We start from the raw sequence: 22,054 nt of genomic DNA, 5'->3' as shown, positions 1-22,054 counted from the left end.
AGGCGAGGCGGTTGTTGAGGTAGGCAGGTCCGATGTTGTGTAAGGCCTTGTATGCATGTGTGAGGAGCTTGAAGGTGTTTCTTTTGTTGACCGGTAGCCAGTGGAGGTCTCTCAGGTGTGTGGTGATGTGGTTGTGGTGGGGGATGTCTAGGATGAGTCTGGCCACAGTGTTCTGGATTCTCTCGACTCTTGTTTGAAGTTTCTTGGTGATGCTGGCATAGCGTGCTTTGCAGTAGTCACATTTTCTGCTGACAAGTTCGTGGGTGACCATTCATCTTGCCTCGATGGTGATCCATTTGAAGATCTTCCGGAGCTGGCCAAACGTGTGGAAGAATGATGATGAGATGGTGTTGACTTGGTGGGCCATAGAGAGTGAGGAGTCAAGGATGATGCCAAGCTGGCGTGCGTGGTCAGAGGGTGAGGGGGCTGAGTGCTGCGGGCCACCAGAAATCATCCCAGGTGGAGGGGATGGATCCCAGATTGAGGACTTCAGTCTTGTTGGAGCTGAGCTTCAGATAATTGTCTTTCATCCAGGCGGCGACTGCCTTCATTCCGTCGTGAAAGTTGTTCTTGGCCATTGTTGGTTGGTCGGTGAGGGAGAGAATCAGCTGGGTGTCGTTGGCATAGGAGACAATATCGAGACTATGGTGTCTGACAATGTTAGTGAGTGGGGTCATGTAGATATTGAAGAGGATGGGGCTCAAGGAGGAGTCCTGGGGTACCCTGCAGCTGGTCTCCGTCGGTTTTGAGGTGAATGGTGGAAGCAGGACTCTCTGGTTTCAGCCTGTGAGGAAGGAGCGTATCCACTCTTGGGGCGTACTGCGGATGCCAGCGTCATGTAGTCTTGGTGGTGTGGGAGATGGTGTTGAAGGCAGCAGAGAGGTCCAGAAGGATGAGGGCTACTGTTTTGCCACAGTCGACAAGGGTGCGGATGTTATCTATGGCTGTGAGGAGTGTGGTCCCGATACTGTGGTTGCTCCTGAATCTGGATTGGGAGGGCTCCAGGATGTGGCTAAGGCGCTGATGTCTGTGGTGTCCAGTGGTGGGGTGTGGCAGAGGGCTTCAGTAAATTGGGCTTCGGAGATCTTGCTCCAGTTTCTGCGGTGGTGGTGGTGGGAGTGGTGGTGTTTGGTGTTCTTAGTGAAGGAGAAATGGACGCAGTGGTGGTCTGTCCAGTGTAGTTTGGAGGTGTGTGAGACGGAGATGTTGTTGCCAGTGGAGAAGACTGTGTCAAGGGTGTGTCCTGCTGAGTGGGTTGGGGAGTTGACTTGTTGCAAGACTTGCAAACCTTTGATAATAGAGCAAGCGTCAGTCGATTGTTGTGGCCAGGAACCTAGAGCAGGAATCTACAGCAAGTAGAATGTATTTTTATGCACCATCAGAATTTAAGGGACCACAATTGTCCAGGTACACACACTGCATAGGCTTGTTAGATACTAAGAGCGGTTTCTGCGGTGGGCGCTTAATGGTGGAACCTTTAATTTGCTGGCAGATAATCCAACTAAGGACATACTGCTTTGTCTGTTTGTACAGACCATGCCACCAATAGCATTTTTGTTGCAAGGAAATTGTAGCCGCCATACTAGAATGGGCAGAAGCAGCTTCTTCATGTGCTTCTTGTTTTAACTCTAGCCTACAGTCTTGGTTGGGGATCACTCAAACACCCATCCCTGGATTAATTACACAAGGAATGTTTTGGGAAGTTAATTGGTAGAAATATTTTGCTGGGCATGCTTTTGGTAAAGAGGTGCCGTTAGTCGAGGCGTTCACGTCAGCCAGTATTTGTTCATCCTCCCTTGTTTGGGAATGAGTGATCAAAGCTACAGTTGCAGTAACGACTGCATATGTGGCTGCATCATCAGCCAGTGAATTCCCTAGACTGTGAATTCTAACCTGTTGATGGCCCAATGTATGTATTACATGAGCCAGTTGCAGTTTGTCTGTGAGTTCTGCCACCTTTGCCCAAAGAACTTTAAGCTTGATAGTGTTAATTTTGGAGTCTCTGAATCCATTCAGGTAACAGTAATGCCAATTTTCATTGAAATACTGGACACAATAGTATGAATCACACACTATAAGTGTTGGGAATTTGAGGTAGAATTCCGCATCCCTCATTACTCCAATAACAGCTGTGCAAGCCGCAGGCTATTGATGTTTGGTACCTACAGCAGGTTAAGCTGAACCATCAGTGTAAGTAATATGTACAGATCAAGAGACATAAAGTTAGTGGCCATGAGGTACTCCAGTTCATATTGGAGAAACGCATGAGTATGCAATTTAGGGTCAAAAACCTAGTCTAAATCAGTGACAGTCAAGGAAGTGGCCCACTGAATTCATCGTGGATGTAAGGGATTTGCATTTAGAATGCTAGCCTTTGTGACAGCCTCTAAGGCTTAAACTATCATTATGACAATGATGTGTTTTCTCTGAGCGAGTGGTCTTTCCTTAAAGACAGCCATCTGAACTGCCGGCAGTATTTTTTTCAGTGGACACAAAGCATTGGAATATAAATGTGATTTATATGCAATTGGCACCGTCTCACCTTCATTGAGTGCGACATAGGTAAAGCCAGTGGCACCCGGAATTATCCAGATGATCAGATTTGTTTCGTTTTCACTTCTTTGTAAATGTTTTACTTCAAGCATGTCAGTCTGTAGTGATCTGAGTATTTGTGTGTGTTCTTGTGTTTGTTCGAAAAATCTGGCTGAATTAAGTTATAAAGTGGTATGATGTGTTATGCATAATCTGGTATGTATGTTCTGCCAAAATAAAGAATCCTAACAAGGATTGTCGTTATTCAATGGTGTTTGGTGGTTGTAAATATGCACACTTTTCTAAGAAGTGTGATGCCAGACTCTTCCCCTCATTTGAAAGCTCATATCCCAAAAAAAGGACATTGAGAAAAGCTATTTCTGTTTTCTTGAAGATGAATTTGTAGCCATGTTTGGCAAATCCCTAAAAAATCGATTTACCCTGGCTAAATATGTGTTTCAGTCATCATCCATCAGACGTATGTCATCAACATAGGACAGTGCCTCTGAGTCAATATCTTGCAATATTCATGTTACATGAACATAGAACAACCCTGGACTGTTCTGATCCCCTTTGGGGAGTCAGAACAATTGTCTCTGACAGCCAAGTGTGGAAAAAGCAGCTAAATCTCTTTGGCAGAAAAAATGTTGGAAATATCCAGTGTTGTTCATTAGTGCCCTACTGTATGGATTTTGTATTGTACATGTGTGTGTGGCTACTAACATGTCTATAATCTAAAACTATTCTATAGGAAGGATCCGGGTTAGCTACTGTTATTCATATGAGATATGCAGGGTTCAGTTATTCTCTTGTACTCTAGTTGTAATAAAATCTTCCTCATAGAGGCATTTGCTTCATATTTTATGAGGTATTGTGGTTGCACTTGTGGACTGGATGTTATGGGTATTACATGATTGTGGAAAATCCCTATCCAAGCCCACATGTTTGCGTTATAATGCTGGGGCTTTTGCAAGAGCCCAGTCTGCAGAGTACGCTTGCTTTACTTGCTCTGGAACGAGGACTGAGAAAGACAGTAAAATCACATTTTGCCCTTGTGGGAGGGTTCAAACAAACTCCAGTAGCCGCTCTTTTTCAGTCATGCTAAGTATTATTCTTTCCCAGAAAATTAATTCAATTGTGCACATTATGTCCCCTTCAATTTGTATGTTTAGTTTATAGACACAGTCTGGAGTTGCAACTTGCCTGTGTAGGGTTTCAACTTCTATTCATTCGTTAATTGCTCTCATATCCAGAAACTCTTGAAGATTCTGGCAAACTCTTGTGACCTCTGCCGGCGCTGACCAGCAGAGGCACTGCCCATGTCCTGTTTCTCAGGAATGTTCTCAATATGTGTGGCATATTTTGCCAAAATTCCTGCAACCTTTTCTTTTTGAATTGTTTTTTTTTTGTTAAGGAAGTTTCTCTTCCTTCATTATGATGACATTAGACAAGTGTTTATTCCTTTTTCTGTTTCACATACTCCTCTGTGTTCTGACTGTCCGGCCTGCTGGACTTTTGACTGATGAGTCCTGAAAGGAACCAGAAGGGTGTGTACCCGTATACTGACGCCTGTCATGCTAGTTCCAATTATCACAGTTATGCAGATTGTAACTTTTCTCAGAGCTTTCTCGCTGCAGAGATTCTCACTGTGATTTTATTGCATCTTTATTTGATTTTTGTTTGTCCCAGCGTTTTTTAGAAGACTCCTGTGCTTGCTTGGCAATCTCCTTTTTAAGATCACCTTTAAGCAGTGACTTATTTGGTCTGGCCCCAATGTATTGCGATCTTTTCACGTATGAGTCTTGGCTATTATTTTTGGTAACTTGCGTTTATGATCTATTAAAGGAACTTGAACAAGATGGTGGCAAACATCCAGGGCTGCTGCTTTTCCTTTTATGTTTTAAAAAATAATTTAGGAAACTGTGGCAAAGTTGCTAATTAATTTCATCCCCAAGTGCAAGGCAGGGACAGCCCGATATCCGTCTTGTATTTGTTTTAATACTTCTAGCAAAACTGCAAGCGATGTTGTACCGTGAGTTATGGTATATATTGCTGTAAAAACTGTGCCCCAAGTAGCACAATCATCAATAGAGGGTACCATCCCAAATGGCAAGCACATTGTGTATATTCTATGTTTATCTAGGGGTCCCGTATGGGGAATCACTGCTTCCAGCTGATTTGTTTTTAAGCAATCCAAATGGAATTTCCATTACCCATATTAGCATTAATAGTCACTGAGTTCATCCCCTGGAGCAGCCCTTGCTGGGGCAGTATTCAATGCTCACATAATGAATTGTGTCAAGGCTATATATATATATATATATATTTATGTATCTTTTTATTGAGAACATGAAAAGGGGGTTATATCATAGTCAGCATATCACAACATATTTTCACGCACAGACCAGCGGGTATCTTACAGTACACTGCTAGTACGCAAGCACTTTCAGGATAGCAGGTGTCCAACAGAGGTTTGTAGGTTTATCGTTGAGTGATTGGTGTAAAGGTATGTAGGTGTGGTTAACTATGGATATCACGGACAGGAAAGAAAAAAAAACTAGGGTGTAGACAGGAGTGCAGAGTTCCAGAGTACTGTACAGGATTATCTGAGAGACCAGAATCAGGGTGATAGTGTGCTTATTTCTACATAAGACATGGTCAGTAGAGATCTACAGGTGGTGTCCTCATCTGAGGGGGTGAGGTGTATGCTGTGCTTCCAGGCAAAAAGCCAGCTCTAAGGGCGCCACTAGGTTGGTCATGAAATCAAGTGGTGAGGCCAGCATCACGTGGAGGAATCAGCAATCATCTATGATGCTGGTAAAGCCACTGGGGGGATCAGAAGAGCTGAGTGAATGCCAATGATCCTTCAGTTGTTTAAGGAGGTCTGTGTGGGGGTTGTTGGAAATGTGTGAGTAATGTGGCCCAATGGTGTAAAATTGGCCATCTTTGTAGGCCTTGTACTTCCTCACTTCAAGGCCCCTCCTCTTCAGCCACTCCCTCCTTACATACATCCCCACTCCAAGCATCCACGTGGGTTGGGGGGAGACGCCAGGCGCAAGTCCAATATAAGTGTGTGCATGGCCAGTACAAGTGTCAGGGCCGCAAAACGAGGGCAGACTGTGTGACTCTTTTTGTGCTTAAATGTTCCCAGTACACTGGCCTCCCAGGTTTTCAGGTCTGATAGGGCCATCACCTCCTGGAGTGTGTTGTGAATCGGGACCAATAATGGTATAGGGAGGGGCAGGACCATAGCGTATGGCAGAAATCCACTCCTAATGTGAAGAAGTGCGGGCAGGTGATGGATAGTAATGATTCAAGCTTGCTGGGGCAAGATACAATCTATGCAGACAATAGAATTGGATATTCTTGAAATGGGAGTTGTATGAGACCCATTTTTGATGGGATAACACTATCTCCCATTCTTTGTCCCGGTGCGGCCTCCCTATATCTATCTCCCACTGTTGCCTGAGAGTGTCCAGGGGTGTATTCCTATCATCACTATTGCATGTATAACTGGATGTGTGAGTGGCTCATGGTCTGCAGCACTCCATAGTGCCCGAGCCATGTTGCAGAGTTGTTAGTAAGGACATGCCCCGCGGGCACGGAGCTTTCTGTAGTTAGGTGTGTAAAGGGGAGGAGTTGGCCCTCTGTGTATAGGTTGCCAGTGGTGTGGATGGAACTCGGCGTCCAGCTTTTTCACTGCTGTGTAGAAGTCCGGAAAGCAAGGAAGGCCAACCAAGGGAATGTTGGTAGTGTAGCATGGTCTCCCTAATGACAGCATGCGTATGCGGAGCGTCCAGGTCTGCACAATTGCCACCTGTAGTGGCCAGGGAAAAGCATACAGCACCTTGGGGAAGCGCAGCTTGCGCAATAGAACCAGTGAGAGGTTACTGCGAGAGTCGCTCATCTCCCATATATTGCCCAGCAGTCTAACACGATAACCACTGCAACTGAGCAGACAGGAAGTAAGCCTCAAACAAGGTGGCACCCCCTCGGTTAGGAGTTGCAGGGTTGTGAGGGCCACCCAGTCGCAATGTGTGTCTCAGATTAAGGAGCTCTGCAGTGTATTTAGGTCTTTGAAGAATGGGTAAGGCTGGATAAGCGAGAGGTTCACAAAGTAATATAGCAATCTAGGTAGGATAATCACTTATATGAGGGAAATTTTGCCAATGGTGGCAAAATGGAGTGACTGTCAGAATGTTATCTGTTTGTAAATTCCAGTAAGGGCTCTGCACAAGTCTCCTTCATAGAGATCCGACTGTGTGATATAGGTGAACCCCTAGATAGCGGACCGCCTCCGCACACCATTGCAGCCCCCGCCCCATATTGGCACTCTGCGGGCACCCGAGGTGTAGAGGATAGACCGCTGACTTAGTTGCATTGACTCTCAGACTGGAAATCTGTGCGTAAGTTGTGGGGTTTGCATGCAGCGGGTCTAGGGGTTGACTCACATCTATGATGTAAATGAGTAGGTCATCTGTGTACAACAAAACCGTGTGGACACGGTCTGATAGGGGAATGGCCTTCAACTGCCACACTGCCCAAAGATGGATCGCCACCGGATCCATTGCCTGGGTGAACAGCTGATGGGATTGTGGGCAGCCCTGTCTGATGCCCCTCTGCACTGGAAAGGAGTTGGACACCAAGGAGCCCAATTGCACTCTGGACGACACAGCCATATACAGTAATCGAGTAGAGGCGAGTAAGAGCTTTCTTACTCCCATGCGGGCCAACACCTGAAACAAATAGTCCCAAGAGAGGGTATTGAATGCCTTTTCCATGTCCAAGACAACGCAGGTTGCATAAGGGAAGATATTTTGTATCTGGTCCTGCATGTGAAAGAGGCAGCTAATGTTTTGTGAGGTGCTGCGGCCTAGGACAAAGCCATCCTGATCTTCTTGGGCTAGTAATGGGATGATCTGGGAGTAGCGGCTTGCAAGGATTTTACAAAGGATTTTATAGTCGGCATCCAGTATGGCTATGGGTGGATCGGATCTCAGTTGGGTCGGGTCTCGGTCAGGTTTCAAAATGGAGACTAGCAGAGATTTGTGGAGGGATAGAGGAGAATCCCTAGTTGCAGGGACTCCTCGAATATTTCCAGCAGGCATAGGGCCAATTTGGTGGAAATACAGAGTAATATTCTAAGGGGAAGCCTCCAAGTCTGGTAGTTTTGTTGTGGGCCAAGTCTTTGATGGCTTGGTGGATCTCCTGCAATATGATAGGAACATCCAGCGTGTCTCTAGTGGCCAGTGGGACACGTAGTAGTTGAAGGTTTGATAGGAAACCTTGTAAGGTCGCTTGGGGGTTCACCTTTGTAGCCTTGTATACTTTTTGCGTCCTATGTGGAAAATTCATGAAATATTGCTTCCTGTGTGTGGCGCACATCCCCGAGGAGGACCAAATCTCTATGATAGGGAAACTAATTTTGGATTGTCGGACCAGCCTGACTAGCAACCGTCCAGCTTTGTCACCCTCCCGGTGGACTCAGACATCCTTTTCCCTTAAGTTGAAATGCTGCAGTTGCTCCAGTAGAGATGCATAAGTTTCCCTTGCCGCTATCTGTTGGAGAGAGAGTTGCTGGATCTACAGTCCTTGAGTTTTCTAAAGCAGCAATGTGGGTGCCCTCCTCACTGATATTATGCTCCACAATCCAGCACACACCCACTGTCTCCTTAATACAGATTTCCTGGGTCACTGTTTTAAAAGTGCCCCATTCAATGACATGGGACGTGGCTGTGTTGTGGTTGTCAGTAAAGTAGTGTTGGATGTGGGTTTCTAGTGTGTCTCAGAACACTGGGTCCTATAGTGTGTCACGTTGGAGGTGCCAAAGTGGAATCGGAGGGGGGCATGCAAGATCCACAGTGTGGGTGGCTTGGCCTTCAACCACTCTCCTGAGGTATTCGGAATGCCACATGCCTTGGACAAGGGACTCTGAGCAGAGGAAGTTATCTGAGCAGACAAAAAATTGGTCCTGGGTGGAATAGAAGGAATAGATCTAGCGGTAGGGTGTAGCGACCACCATGCAAACACAAGGGACCATGCTTAGAGGTCGGCCACCATGTAACTGGAGGAGGAGCGAAGGAGGGGGTAAGTTCTTTCCATGGTTATGTGCAACACAAAATTGTAGTTGCCCCCTAGCAGCCAGAGAGATGCGTTTTATGCGCTAAATGGGCTGAGAGTTCTCCGCCAGAAGTAACTCTGATCTACGTTTGGGGTGTAAATGCTTTCCAGCAGTACATGACTGCCATCTAATTGGCTCTCTGGCAGGATGGAATGACCCTCCCTATCCACTGTGACACCCTTCTTCTGAAAAGGGAGGCCAGGTCTCACCCAGACTAAGGCTCCCTAGCGTATGCGGAGTATGTCGTAGTGTGTAATGTGGCCCACCATCATTGACGTAACTGCTTCAATTCCCTGAGTGTGGTGTGTGTTTCTTGAAGGGACACAATGTTTTCCTTTTGGTACCTCACATAGGAATATACAGTGTAACGTTTTCTTGCGGTGTGAACTCCTGGCACATTCAGTGTGAGGAACCGGACTTCTGTGGAAGACATCATAGGAAAAACTGCAGTGGAGCTGTGTAATGTGAGGGAGAATGGGGGCGGGGTGCACCTCCAATCCTGCCAGTGGCACTGCCGTGTTCGTGTGTGAAACGTTCGCAACCGGTGGGCTCCTTATGGGGGGGTGGGGAAGAGGAGGAATCCAGGGGAAGAAGTAAGTAAGAAACAACTGTGGGAGCTCTCCACTATGGGCAGAGGGCCCAAACCATGTTCAGTAAACATCTCTAAGTTGTAGTTGGAGGTGTGGCTCTGCAAGGAGGTTAGTTGCTCAGCGTATGGGCCCTGTGCATAAAGGTGTTTAGATGCGTTTAGTGTAGTTCGGTCAGTGATGCCCATGGTCCTGTGGGAGGGGGAGGGTCCGAGAGAGGGTGAAGAGCCCCATTTCAGGACTTGACAACTATGAACATAAAACCGAGGAGTATTGCAAAAGCAAATGTCTATTGGCAAAGGATACTGGAGTTACACCAAGCAGGACGCTGTTTGCAGGGTGACGAGTGGGATGGACTGTGAATTGCACAGGGTATTGTTTGAGCCCGCTGATTCTTCTTTAGAGGAAAAAATGTGTGGCAACTCCCTATGTGACTGCCGCCTGAAGAACTTCCTTCATAATTTTCTCTAGATCTGGAGGCATATGAGCAGGAGTCTGTGCTGCAGGTGATCCATTGGTTCTGCCCCATTGGCGATGTTGGTGTCGTTTTGGGTCTGGGATGGGTTCACAACCTTCCAGTATGGCCCCACCATCTTGCCAATCCAACCATTCCCAGGCCTCCTTAGGATCAGTGGAGAAGGAACTTTTGTTATTGGTGAGTACTTTAAGGCAGGCCAGGAAAAGCAGAGAGTATTGCAGACTCATCTGTCTAAGACAGCGATTCACAACCAGGAACAATGTTTGTTGTTGTTGCACACTCTGTGTGTAGCCTGGGAAGAGCATTACAGTCTTCTAAACCAAGTGGGGTGGCCTGTCATGCTGCTTGCTGTATAATGTCCCGATGGCGAAAGTGGAACAGCTTGGCCAGCATCGGTCATGAGAGGGATCCCCTTGGGGGGAGGAGGGAGAGCAACGGGACTCTGTGGGCACTCTCCAGAGTATAAAAATGAGTGAGGTCGGCAGCTGGAGTGAAGGTTTTGAACCAGTTTTCAAGGAAACTTAGTGGGTCCTGACCCTCCATCCCTTCAGGAAGGTCCAGTATGAGGATGTTGCTTCTCTGGGAGCGACCCTCGACATCCTCAGCCCTTGCCTCCAATTGCTGTACTCTGGTGCAGAAGTTGCAAAGTATGTTGTTGTGTTCCATCACTTGGGGTTGTAGGGCCACCAGCATCTTCTCCCCGTCAGACACCTCATCCACCAGTTTATGGTAATCATCTTGCAGGAGATTAAGTTCAGTAGGAAGTGTCCCCAGACAAGCCTCTAATGAGATTCTTGAGTTTTCAATGGCTATTAACACTTGCTTCTGCTTAGCTGACATGTTCATTGATCCTGGGGGTCCCGGGGCTGGGTCTCTGGGATGGTGGATGTTGGAGGACCTTCTGGCATAGCTGTGGTCGGTACTCTAGATCTTAAGTGACCCATTGTCTTTGAGGGGCGGGCAAAGGTGTGCACACCTGTGGGGTTCAATGGTGACCCCGCGGTGGGGATGCAAAGATAGTCCAATAGTGCATCATGTGAAAGAAGCAGGTAATGGTAAAACCGTTAAACACTCCAAGTAGCGTCATGGTAGAGCCCCCTGCGGCATGCCAGATGTAGCTACTGTGCAGGCAGGGGCAATAGGTTGTCAGTGCACGTGTCCAGGGTGGTCAGGCATCAAAAGCATCCAGAAAGCATCCTGTAGAGGTGCCTAACCCCACTCCGTCTGGAGTCCCCACTACAGACCCCGCAGAGTGGACCATGTGTAACGGGCCCTTCAGCTCTGGAGAACCGCCCTGTATGTTCAGTGCGCCAGAAGCATAGGTTTATGCAGAGGAGGAGGAGGGGGTACATTGGCCTTGTCTAACACTGGCTTCGGGGGCAGGCACTGCCAGCTACCATAGGAGAGGTCCCCTTGCGAAGCCAGCCCTCTTAACAGGTACAGACAGGTCAGTGCAGTAGGACTAGAAGTGCTGGTTCCAGTGGACGATCTCGTGGGCACTTACTAACCCGGTCCTGATGCACCCCCCTCCCGGGTCCTCCCTCCTCACGTTCCTTGGAACAGTGCAGGTAGCTGCAACGGGCCGGCATGGCACGCAGCAGATGATCATGGCGAGGGTCATGAGGCCTGTTGTTATCAGGTGGGTAGCAGGGGGGAAGACACTCTCAGGTGCGAGCAGCCACTGCTGAGGATCCACAGAGCCCGTCCGAGGTCATGGGCCCAGCCCCCAATGAACACTGACTGGGGCAGCACCACATCGTCGTCCGGAGTGACGCTCCTGCACTGCTTCTCTCTGGGGTCTTTTTGTTCCTCAGTCCCATCTCACAGCTTCCAGTGGGGATGGCAGCTTGCCGCTCTCAGCTGTGGTGGTCTTTTTGTGCCTGCAGCAGGACTCCAGTGAAGAGCAGGCCAGCAGTCAGGTCAGGGGGACGTCCGGAGTGGTTCACTCACATGCGGCAGTCACAGTTTCTCAGTCAGTCTGGACTGGGAGCAGTGATGTCTGCTCCTGAGCCCCTGTACCCCTTGTGGTCCCCCTAGCAGAAATGCAGTTGTGGTGAGCCTTCCGCGTGGATTAATAGGGAGTGTGTGAGCTGTTCAGCAGAGCTGGGTCAATTCACGTCCGCCTTGATGCCTTACTTAGCCACGCCCCTGTCAAGGAAGAGACTGCAGGAAAATTGACCAATGAGTAAAATGTTTCAGTTTTGTACTTATTGTGTTCCTCTACCACAAACATAACATCTCCACCACCATTTGGTAGCCCATTTAGAAGTAAATGTTGTGTGACAGCATGTCTACAATTTACTGGAAGAACTACTGGATTAGCATTTTTAATACAAAGTTCAGAGAAGGACACACTAAGTGGGGTATCCTCTTAACCTGCAGACAAATATAGGTACTACCTGTACTTCTGAGAAGGATATTTCCCTACCACCATGGTTTGTATAAAGGTGAATAGAGCACCTTGGGCACACATAAGAAAACTACTGAGGAGACATATTAAATAATTACCTGACCTTGATACATCGGTGGCACCATGTTTTGTGGTTCCTACTATAGTAATAGGACAGCATGTTGAGGACATCAGAGTATCAGAGTGTAGCAGACTGAGTGGATCCACATCATTAGTAGCTGTCAACCTAACTCCTGGCTACCTCACAGTGACTCACCCGAAATCCAAACCTACCAGGGTGGATGTTGATTATGGTAACCTAAACTTGACACTCTGACTCCCCAGGGAAGCCATGTAAACAGATCTTACCCCTGTCGTATTATTACTCATTCATGCCAAGGCGAAACACAAAAGATGTGAGATCAGTTTTCAACACAATTGCAATAATTATGGAGATGAAACAAATCAAGGTAATCAGCATTACGAACATGGTAAAGAAGATAAACAGTCCAAGCCATGATATGTGGTTCTAGATGTTCCTACCTAACCCTATGTCTATGCTGAGAGCATAGTGGATATACCCCTCTTCCTGGCCCAATGTAAGGGATTAGCCCAAACCCCATACCTGGAAACAGTGTCAGGAGCTAGTCTGTGATGTAACTGGCAACACCCTCAGAAGGCTGGAAGATCAGCGCCAGCCAAGCTGCATGTTGCACAGCATGTGTCACAGGCTAATCATGGCTGTGATGCCCTCTGTCCCTTCTGGGTCAGTACGCCGTTTATATAATGATACTGTATTGGAAGTACAGTTCCGATGCAATGCTGTGCCTAGGTGTTAGAAACTGTCTCCTAAACGGGCAACACAAAAAGCACAGCTTATACAGAGTTCTTTAACCTTGGACAGAAAGTACTGATTATATATTGTGCAAATGTAACTAAAACAAGCAACGTGTTCCTCATTTTCCTAGAATAAAAGCAAGTTGATAAAAACATGATAAAAGCAGCTTTACAAAAAAGAATAAAATATGAACTGTAAAAACGAAGCTAAAACAGGGGTGACCAACTCGGGTGTTAGAGGTACTCACGACAGTGGTGGTGGTGGAACCAGTGCTCCATCTCTCTGAGCAGATTGAATTGGCAGGGGAGGGTTAGTCTCAGTGTGCTCTGAGCAGGCTTCCATACTGACAGTCTCTGACTCGTCCTCATTACTATCCCTCCCATTATTCTAAGGCTTTCAGGAACTTTCCTTTTCCCTTGTCTCTTGTGGCAGGTCTTGGACTCGCCTGGGGCCCAGTCCATGTCCAGGTCATCAGAAGGGAGACTTGGGTACCTTTTCTTTTTGTTGCTGGAGATTGGGAAGCCAATGGTTCATCAAGAGATACATCTTTTCAGCAGGACGCTCATCATTCTGTTCTGTTCCTACATCAGAACAAATTGTTGCTGGCTGTGGGTCCCATTGTCTATTTGTTCAGTATCCTGAGATGATTGGATACTTTGCAGCTGAGACAAATCCATTTCAGACTTGCTGCTTGTCACCATGATTGCAGTGGCTGCCTCGCTGAGAGAACACCTTGGGCTTAGGTTGGGGCGGTGCCATTTATATGAGAGTGCTGCTCCCAGCTTGCTGCTCAGGGGATGGTGCAGCAGGCACACCAAGCTTCCTGAGAAAGGTGGAGGGCAGCACCCTAGTGGTGGCAATCTGCTTATTCTTCCCCTCATTGGCCACTTTCTTGGCAGGAACACGTTTCTTTGGGGCCATTTTCAAGCTCTGTCAGTTGGCCCTTAGGTGCCCAAGCAGGCAGAGGTTGACTGAGGTGGTGTGGTGTCACTTTGTGTCGAGCTTCTGGCAGGCAGTACTGGGGGTGATGTTTCTTGTGTATCTAAAATCAAACAAACACAAACAGTGTTCAGTGAAATGTGCCATTTCTGGTGCTTGAATTGTCCATACAAAGAATATAACTTAGTGATGTTACCCCAAATAAAGAACAGCAATAGTGTATCCATTGACTATTCCAATCTAAACTATGACATATTATTTCTAACAGGATAACTGCAACATACAGATTTAAAAGTTAGCTTTATGTGCCTGTAAGGTGAGGCACTTGTGGCAGGCCGGTGCAGAGAATATGGAACAATCCTTAAAAAGGTGAATGCTGGTGTGCTCCTATGACCTAAGAGACCTACGTGAGGCAGGGGGTGCAAGCCAGGGAAGAACTGAATAATCATTAAAAAGGTGAATGCTGGTGTGCACCTATGGCCTAAAAGAACTATGGTAGACAGGGGGTGCAGGACTGGGAAAATTGAGTAATCCTTGAAAAGGTGAATGCTGGTGTCCACTTTTGGCCTAAGAGACCTAGAGCAGGCACGGAACACTGTACACAGTGATCATCAAGCATAGTAAACTAATATCGAGGTAAAAAGTAACATAAAATGGAGCCCTCTTCAATGTCATAATAAAATTTTAAAAAATGATTTATCAAACTGACCTCATGGTCAAACACCAACAAGCGAGGAGGCATTAACAACAAAGAACATGTGCAGGCCTATGCCAAAAGCACACTGGCTGACTACACCAAATAGCCACCTGTCATATGGTCAAACAACAACAAGCAAGGATGCATGGATATCAATAAGAACAGGTAGGCCTATGAGCACACAGGGAAAAAAAGTGAAATACAAAAAATCATGGGCCATATTTATACTTTTTGACGCACAACTGCGCCAACGCAGTTGTGCGTCAAAAATTTTAGCGCCGGTTAACGCCATTCCAAAGCGCCATGCGGGCGCCTTATTTATGGAATGACGTTAGCCGGCGCAGCTGACTGGTGTGCGTCAAAAAAAATGACCCACACCAGGCAGCGCCGGCCTAGGGGAAAATGGAGCTTGGGCGTCAAAAAATGGGGCAAGTCAGGTCTGAGGCAAAATATTAGCCTCAACCCGATTTGCGCCATTTTTTTTTACTCCCAACCCCCATTGAAATGACTCCTGTCTTAGCACAGACAGGAGTCATGCCCCCTTGCCCAATGGCCATGCCCAGGGGACTTATGTCCCCTGGGCATGGCCATTGGGCATAGTGGCATGTAGGGGGGCACAAATCAGGCCCCCCTATGCCACAAAAAAATTAATAAAAAAATACTTACCTGAACTTACCTTAAGTTCCCTGGGATGGGTCCCTCCATCCTTGGGCGTCCTCCTGGGGTGGGCAAGGGTGGCAGGGGGTGTCCCTGGGGGCATGAGAGGGCACCTCTGGGCTCCTTCCGAGCCCACAGGTCCCTTAACGCCTGCCCTGACCAGGCGTTAAAAAATGACGCAAAAGCGGCTGGACGTCATTTTTTTTAACCCGCCCACTCCCGTGCGTCATTTTTGCACGGGAGTTTAAATAAGGCGCACATGCCTTGGAGTCATTTTTTAGACGGGAACGCCTACCTTGCATATCATTAATGCAAGGTAGGTGTCCACGCTAAAAAATGACGCAAACTCCAAGATCTTTGGCGCTAGACGGGTCTAACGCCAAAGTATAAATATGGAGTTAGCTTTGCGTCGGATTTGCGTAAAAAAAAACTACGCAATTCCGGCGCAAACAGAGTATAAATATGCCCCCATATGTCATAAAATGGCCCTGGAAGGCTCAGGGGTGACCGTAAATCTCCCCAACTGCTGGCAAATCTCACTTGCGCTCACGTCATGCGCTACAGGCGCCTAGAATTGTTCACATGAACACTGGGAGGCGCCAACAGGAGAATAATTCTGCCACGTGCCGATTGCTAGAATTTGGCAGGAACTCCGCATTACACATTCAACGCGGAGTTACCAATTTCTGCTGACTCCACAAGCAGAGTTAGATTTTCCAACCAGTCCTAATAAAAAGATAAAGGGAATCAACACTATTGATGTGGCCAACAATGTATCCCAACCTCAGAAAAGCCTCCATCTCTGCTTCATAAGAAAAAATCTGATTCCCTTTTTCAGCATCTGGCTGACAGAGCTATTCGAGGAGGGAGAAGGGCAGGTCTTGTTGCTTAAGCACAACATTCAGATTTAGCCTATCATTCAAAAATTGTCCCTTCTTGTCACACACTTCCGGTGTTGGGTATGGACTGTCCAACAGTAACCAAGTACTTGATTAGACTATACCTTTGATAAGCCCTGTTAGCTACACATATTTTGGTCATACTTTTACCACTACTCTTTACTACCAGACTTCATAGCATCCTTTGAGTTCACTTTGACTCCATTATTGCCTCTTTTTCCCGTTGACTGTGGCAGTATCCTTGCCACTTGTAATAGTTAAACTCTTTTAAAATGGTGTCTGCCTACAGTTCTCTTTGTATTGTTAGACTGCTAGTCTTCATCACTGGAATCTTATATTCTCCTCATGGTTGCTAGTGAGACTGAACATTCTCATTCACATGTTTCAGTGGGATCATACGCTTATGAAACATTTGTGCCATTGCAATACCATTATCAGTTTTAGGCCTGTAAGGTGATCACTTTCATTACAACTTCAATATATTCTCCATCACCAGCTCTCTCATCTTCCTACTGTTTGGGAAGAGGATGGTATCCATGGAACCATTTCCTGCTATACTACATTGACTACTCTGTAGCCATCATTAGAATATGTCACCTCAACATGTGCTATCCTAAACAATTTCAAAAAGGTTTTACAATATGCCTATTCTATCATGAGCTAGTATGGAAAAGCTTAATAATGAGCTGAAATACTAAGTTCTGTTGTATTGATAAAAAAACACCTCTAAATAAATATAAATATAAATTAATTACACCGTGTTTGGGTTATATTTATTGCTTCCTATCACACCCCTAAAGTTTGTAGCATAAAAACTCTATATGTGGTTGTAGGAAATGGGTTCCACCCAGCTAATGCTCCTGGAATTTTTGCTTTCTATCTACCCGATTTAGGAGGTTTACTCTGAGTGAGGTTTGCCAACTGAGATTCATACATGGTAAATGGACATGGGCTGAGAGTGATAACTGCCAGTGTCGGCCTTTTATGATAAGGCCCTTGATGCATAGCTAGGGTAAGAGGTTCTTGGCGAACATATGAGCACACGCTTATCCACACATACAGGCTCAGCATGTAAAACTACCTTCTAGCGCAGCCCAGTATCTGTGCACAGATAGCCTGTCACAGAAGGGACCTTTCAAGGATTCGTGCTGAGCTGTTGTAGGCATATTGTGATATTGCATCTGGTATAGGTGGGGATTGTGATTATGGGGTTAGGGCTTGCTGCAGGTGTAACTGTAGGGGGCTGGCCTGGCTTGTAGTGGGTACCAATGGTACTTACACCTTATGCCAGGTCCAGTTATCCCTTATTAGTTGAGTGCCCTAGTGTTCTAGCAGCTTAGGCTGACAGAGGTAGCTATAGCAGAGCAGCCAAGGCTGAAGTAGGAGACATGCAAAGCTCATGCAATACCACATATATCATATAGGTACTATATCATAAGAAAGACAATAGTCATGGTTACTAAAAATAAAGGTCCTTTATTTTAGTGACAATGTGCCAAAAATATCTCAGAGGATATACTCCTTTAGGAAGTAAGTAACATACACATAATATACACAACTAACCAAATCAGGTAAGTAAAACAGTAAGAAAGTAGTGCAAACACTGTAAAACACAGTAGGATGCAATAGGCCTAGGGGCAACACAAACCATATACTAAGAAAGTGGAATACAAACCACAAATGCACCCCTAGGCAGGTGTAGTGTGTAGAGGGTCGCTGGGAGTGTGAAAAAGCACTAAGGGTGTAAAGGAGGACCCCACCCCAGGACCCAGGAAAGCAGGAGTAAAGTACTACTATTTCCCCCAAAACACACTAAAGTCGTGATAAAGGATTTTGCAAGAACCACAACAGACTACAAAGCACTGAAGATGGATTCCTGGACCTGAAGACCTGCAAAGGAAAGGGACCAAGTCCAAGAGTCGCTAAAGTGTCCAGGGGGGGCAGGAGCCCACTAAACCCCGGATGAGGGTGCAAAATGGCTGCCTCCGGTTGGAAGAAGCTGCAGGTTTTGCAACAATGAAAGAAGGTAGGAGGTTCTGCTTTATGCAGAAGATGTCTCACGGCATGCTGGAGGATGCAGAGTTGGTTCCTTGGCAAAATATCGCAAACAAGCCTTGCTACCTGCAAGAGTCACGGTTGGAGAAAAAGAGTGCTGCCTGGGCCCAGGAAGGACCAGGATGTCGCCACTCAGGTGCGGAGACAGAAGGGGCCCTCATCAATGTAGAGAGCCCACTGGAAGGAGGGAAAAACCCGCAGAAGTCCTTGAACACGGGTTCAAGAAGACTGAACACAGTGGTCATCTCAACACTGCAAAGAGAGGTCCCACGACACCGGAGGTCAACTCAGGGAGCTGAGCATCGCAGGTCAGAGTGCTGGGACCTAGGCTCAGCTGCGCATGCAGGATTTCTTGGAAATGTGCACAGAAGCCCTTGTAGTTGCAGATCACGCGGTACATAGGATTACTGTCTGGGGAGGGGAGGCAAGGACTTACCTCCTCCAAATTCGGACAGTTGGACCACTGGACAGTCTGGGTCACTTGGGTCTACCACCTGTGTTCCAGGGGCCATGCTCGTCAGGATGAGAGGGGACCCAGAGTACTGTGAAGCTGAAGTTTGGTGCGTGATGGAGCAGGGGGAAGATTCCGTCGACCCACAGGAGATTCTTCATGGCTTCCAATTCAGGATGAAGGCAGGCAGCCCCCAGAGCTTGCACCACCAGGAAACAGTCGAGAAAGCCGGCAGGATTAGACACTACAATGTCGCTGGTAGTCTTCTGGCTACTTCGCAGCAGTTTTGCAGGCGTCCTGGAGCAGTCAGCGGTCGATCCTTGGCAGAAGTCAAAGAGAGAAGTGCAGAGGAGTCCTGCTGGATTCTTGCAAGTCCTAATCTGAGGAAAAACCCACAGGAGAGACCCTAAATAGCCCTCAGAGGACGATTGGCTGGCTACCTAATCAGGTATGCACATATCAGGAGCGGTCTCTGACGTCACCTGCTGGCACTGGCCACTTAGAGGCCTCCAGAGAGCCCTCCCCCCACCTCTGGAAACAAGATGGCAGAGGTCTGAGACACACTGGAGGAGCTCTGGGCACCACCCCTGGGGTGGTGATGGACAGGGAAGTGGTCACTCCCCTTTCCTATGTCTAGTTTCGCGCCAGAGCAGGGACTGGGGTTCCCTAATCCGGTGTAGACTGGCTTATGCAAGCGGAGCACCATCTGTGCCCTTCAAAGCATTTCCAGAGGCTGGGGGAGGCTGCCCCTCCCAAGCCTCTAACACCTATTTCCAAAGGGAGAGGGTGTAACACCCTGTTCCCAAAGAAAATGCATTGTTCTGCCTTCCTGAGAATGAGCTGCTCAGACCCCAGGAGGGCAGAACCCTGTCTGTGGGGTGGCAGCAACTGTAGCTGCAGAGAAAACCCCAGAGCGCTGGTTTTGCAGCACTGGGGCTCCATAGTGGAGCCCCTAGGATGCATGGAAGTGGCTCCCCAATACCATATTTGGAATGGGGGGACAATTCCATGATCTTAGACATGTTACATGGCCATATTCAGAGTTACCATTGTGAAGCTACATATAGGTATTGACCTATATGTAGTGCCTGCGTGTAATGGTGTCCCCACACTCACAAAGTCCGGATAAATGGCCCTGAACTATGTGGGGGGCACCTTTGCTAGTGCAAGGGTGCCCTCACACTTAGTAACTTTGCACCTAATCTTCTGCAAGTGAAGGTTAGACATATAGGTGATTTTTAAGTTACTTAAGTGCAGTGAAAATGGCTGTGAAATAACGTGCATTATTTCACACAGGCTGCAGTGGCAGTCCTGTTTAAGCGTTTGTCTGAGCTCCCTATGGGTGGCAAAAGAAATGCTGCAGCCCATATGGATCTCTTGGAACCCCAATGCCCTGGGTACCTAGGTACCATATACCAGGGACTTATAAGGGGGGTCCAGTATGCCAATTGAAATTGGTAAATGTAGTCACTAGCCTATAGTGACAAATTTAAAGGCAGAGAGAGCATGAGCACTGAGGTTCTGATTAGCAGAGCTTCAGTGACACAGTTAGGCACTACACAGGCATACACATTTAGGCCACAAACTATGAGCACTGGGGTCCTGGCTAGCAGGATCCTAGTGAGACAGGCAAAAACATACTGACAAACATGTAAAATTGGGGGTAACATGCCAAGAAAGATGGTACTTTCCTACATTAACCTGTTCTGAGGGTTTCACCAAAGGTATTTCCATCTACCTGAGTGTACATATTTGCAAACAATGCATAGTATGCAGTATTGTGTGAGTAATAAAGCACATTTTTATATAAGAAAGAGAACTGACTGGAAAATGATTTATTCAGTGTTGTTGCATATCGATGAACTGGCGGTATTAGCCAATACCACTTCTCTTACGTAGGCCTTGGACTGCTCTGCTTCTCTAAAAACACACTGTGGTGGCTAAGCCAAATGTTTGCACATCTAAGCAAAGATGCAAGTAAGGGTGTACAGTGGTATGCTACTTAAGACTGTCCGTAAGCTGGTGCTCCCATGGCATGTTCACTCTGCCACAAGATATCTGGCTTGGAACAGAAGATCCAGAATGGATTGGAAAAACATATTTACACTAATATAGAAGCACACATATAGTTCAAATCAGAAACGTTGACGAAAACAAGGATAAGTACCAAGGTGTATGGATGATTAAAGTATGTCTTTTTTTCCAACTGTCTTTTTCATTTCATCCTACAAATCAAATAGGAATGGCAGCCGACACTTGTTTTGTCACCTGGATTTTCTCAAGGCTGCAAATACGTGATGGACAGTGTACTCCAAAGGAATAACACTTCAAAAATCTGAACCTCAATCTGTAGAAGAGTGTCTTGATTCAAAAAGAAATAATACACAATCTGTTGTCAACACAAATGTGTAACAATATCCCAGACGACTGCTGGCATATCTATGCACTGGTCACTTTAGTCAATGGGTCATGATAAGCCTGGCATGTCTTACAGTTCACTATCCTGAAAGTGAATGCTACATTGGGGTTCTTGGATCCCAGTAAGAAGGAAGTTGCAACTTATAACTTGTGAAGGATGCACATCCTTTGCTGCAAGTCATAACTTAATTTCTTACAGTGGTCACAAGCATCAGCCTCAAATGTACTGTTTTATTTTGCAGAATCAAAATTTGCTGTGCTGCTTTGCGTAAAGAGGAAAGCACTGCAGTGCCATACCCACAAAGAGCAGACTCCTAGTGGTATTGTGGTGTTCAAACAAGGCTGCCTTGTGTGAAGCACAGCATCCCAGCATGGTAAGTAGGCACGTGTGCAACATTTGGGCTTCAGGCAAAGCCTTCCAGTATAAATTCCTCTGCACAGCCAACCTCAGAAGGTACCCATGGATTGGATAGTGCATCACGCATAAAATGCCTTGTATTTTTTTTTATATGAGAAATTAAAACTTTTTCGTTGTTTGCACCTGCTTCAAGTATGGTTTAGTTTTTGATGCAAAGCCAGGTCTGGCTACCTTAGGTCAGACTTTGTGTCAAAACGTATGAAGGGTATATCTTAATCCGTTCAAGTTACGCTCCCTTAACACAAAGGTGGTCATTACAACCCTGGCGGACGGTGTTAAAGCGGCGGTAAGACCGCCAACAGGCCGGCGGTAAAAAATGTGGAATTATGACTGTGGCGTAAACCACCAACAAAGACAGACACTTTAACACTCAGACCGCCACGGCGGTACAGACAAACAGCGCAGCGGTCACCACCAACAGACAGGCGGAGGACAATGTACCGCCCACAGTATCGCAACCTACCAATCCGCCACTTTTTCCGGGGTGGATTCACCGCAGATAAAAACATGGCGGAAACAGGAATTTCGAAGGGAAACCGCTCACCTCTACACAATCCACGATGAAGGAGGGCACC

The sequence above is a fragment of the Pleurodeles waltl genome, chromosome 9 (assembly GCF_031143425.1).
Source record: "Pleurodeles waltl isolate 20211129_DDA chromosome 9, aPleWal1.hap1.20221129, whole genome shotgun sequence".
Taxonomy (NCBI): domain Eukaryota; kingdom Metazoa; phylum Chordata; class Amphibia; order Caudata; family Salamandridae; genus Pleurodeles; species Pleurodeles waltl.
Note: the sequence above shows the minus strand (reverse complement) of the source record.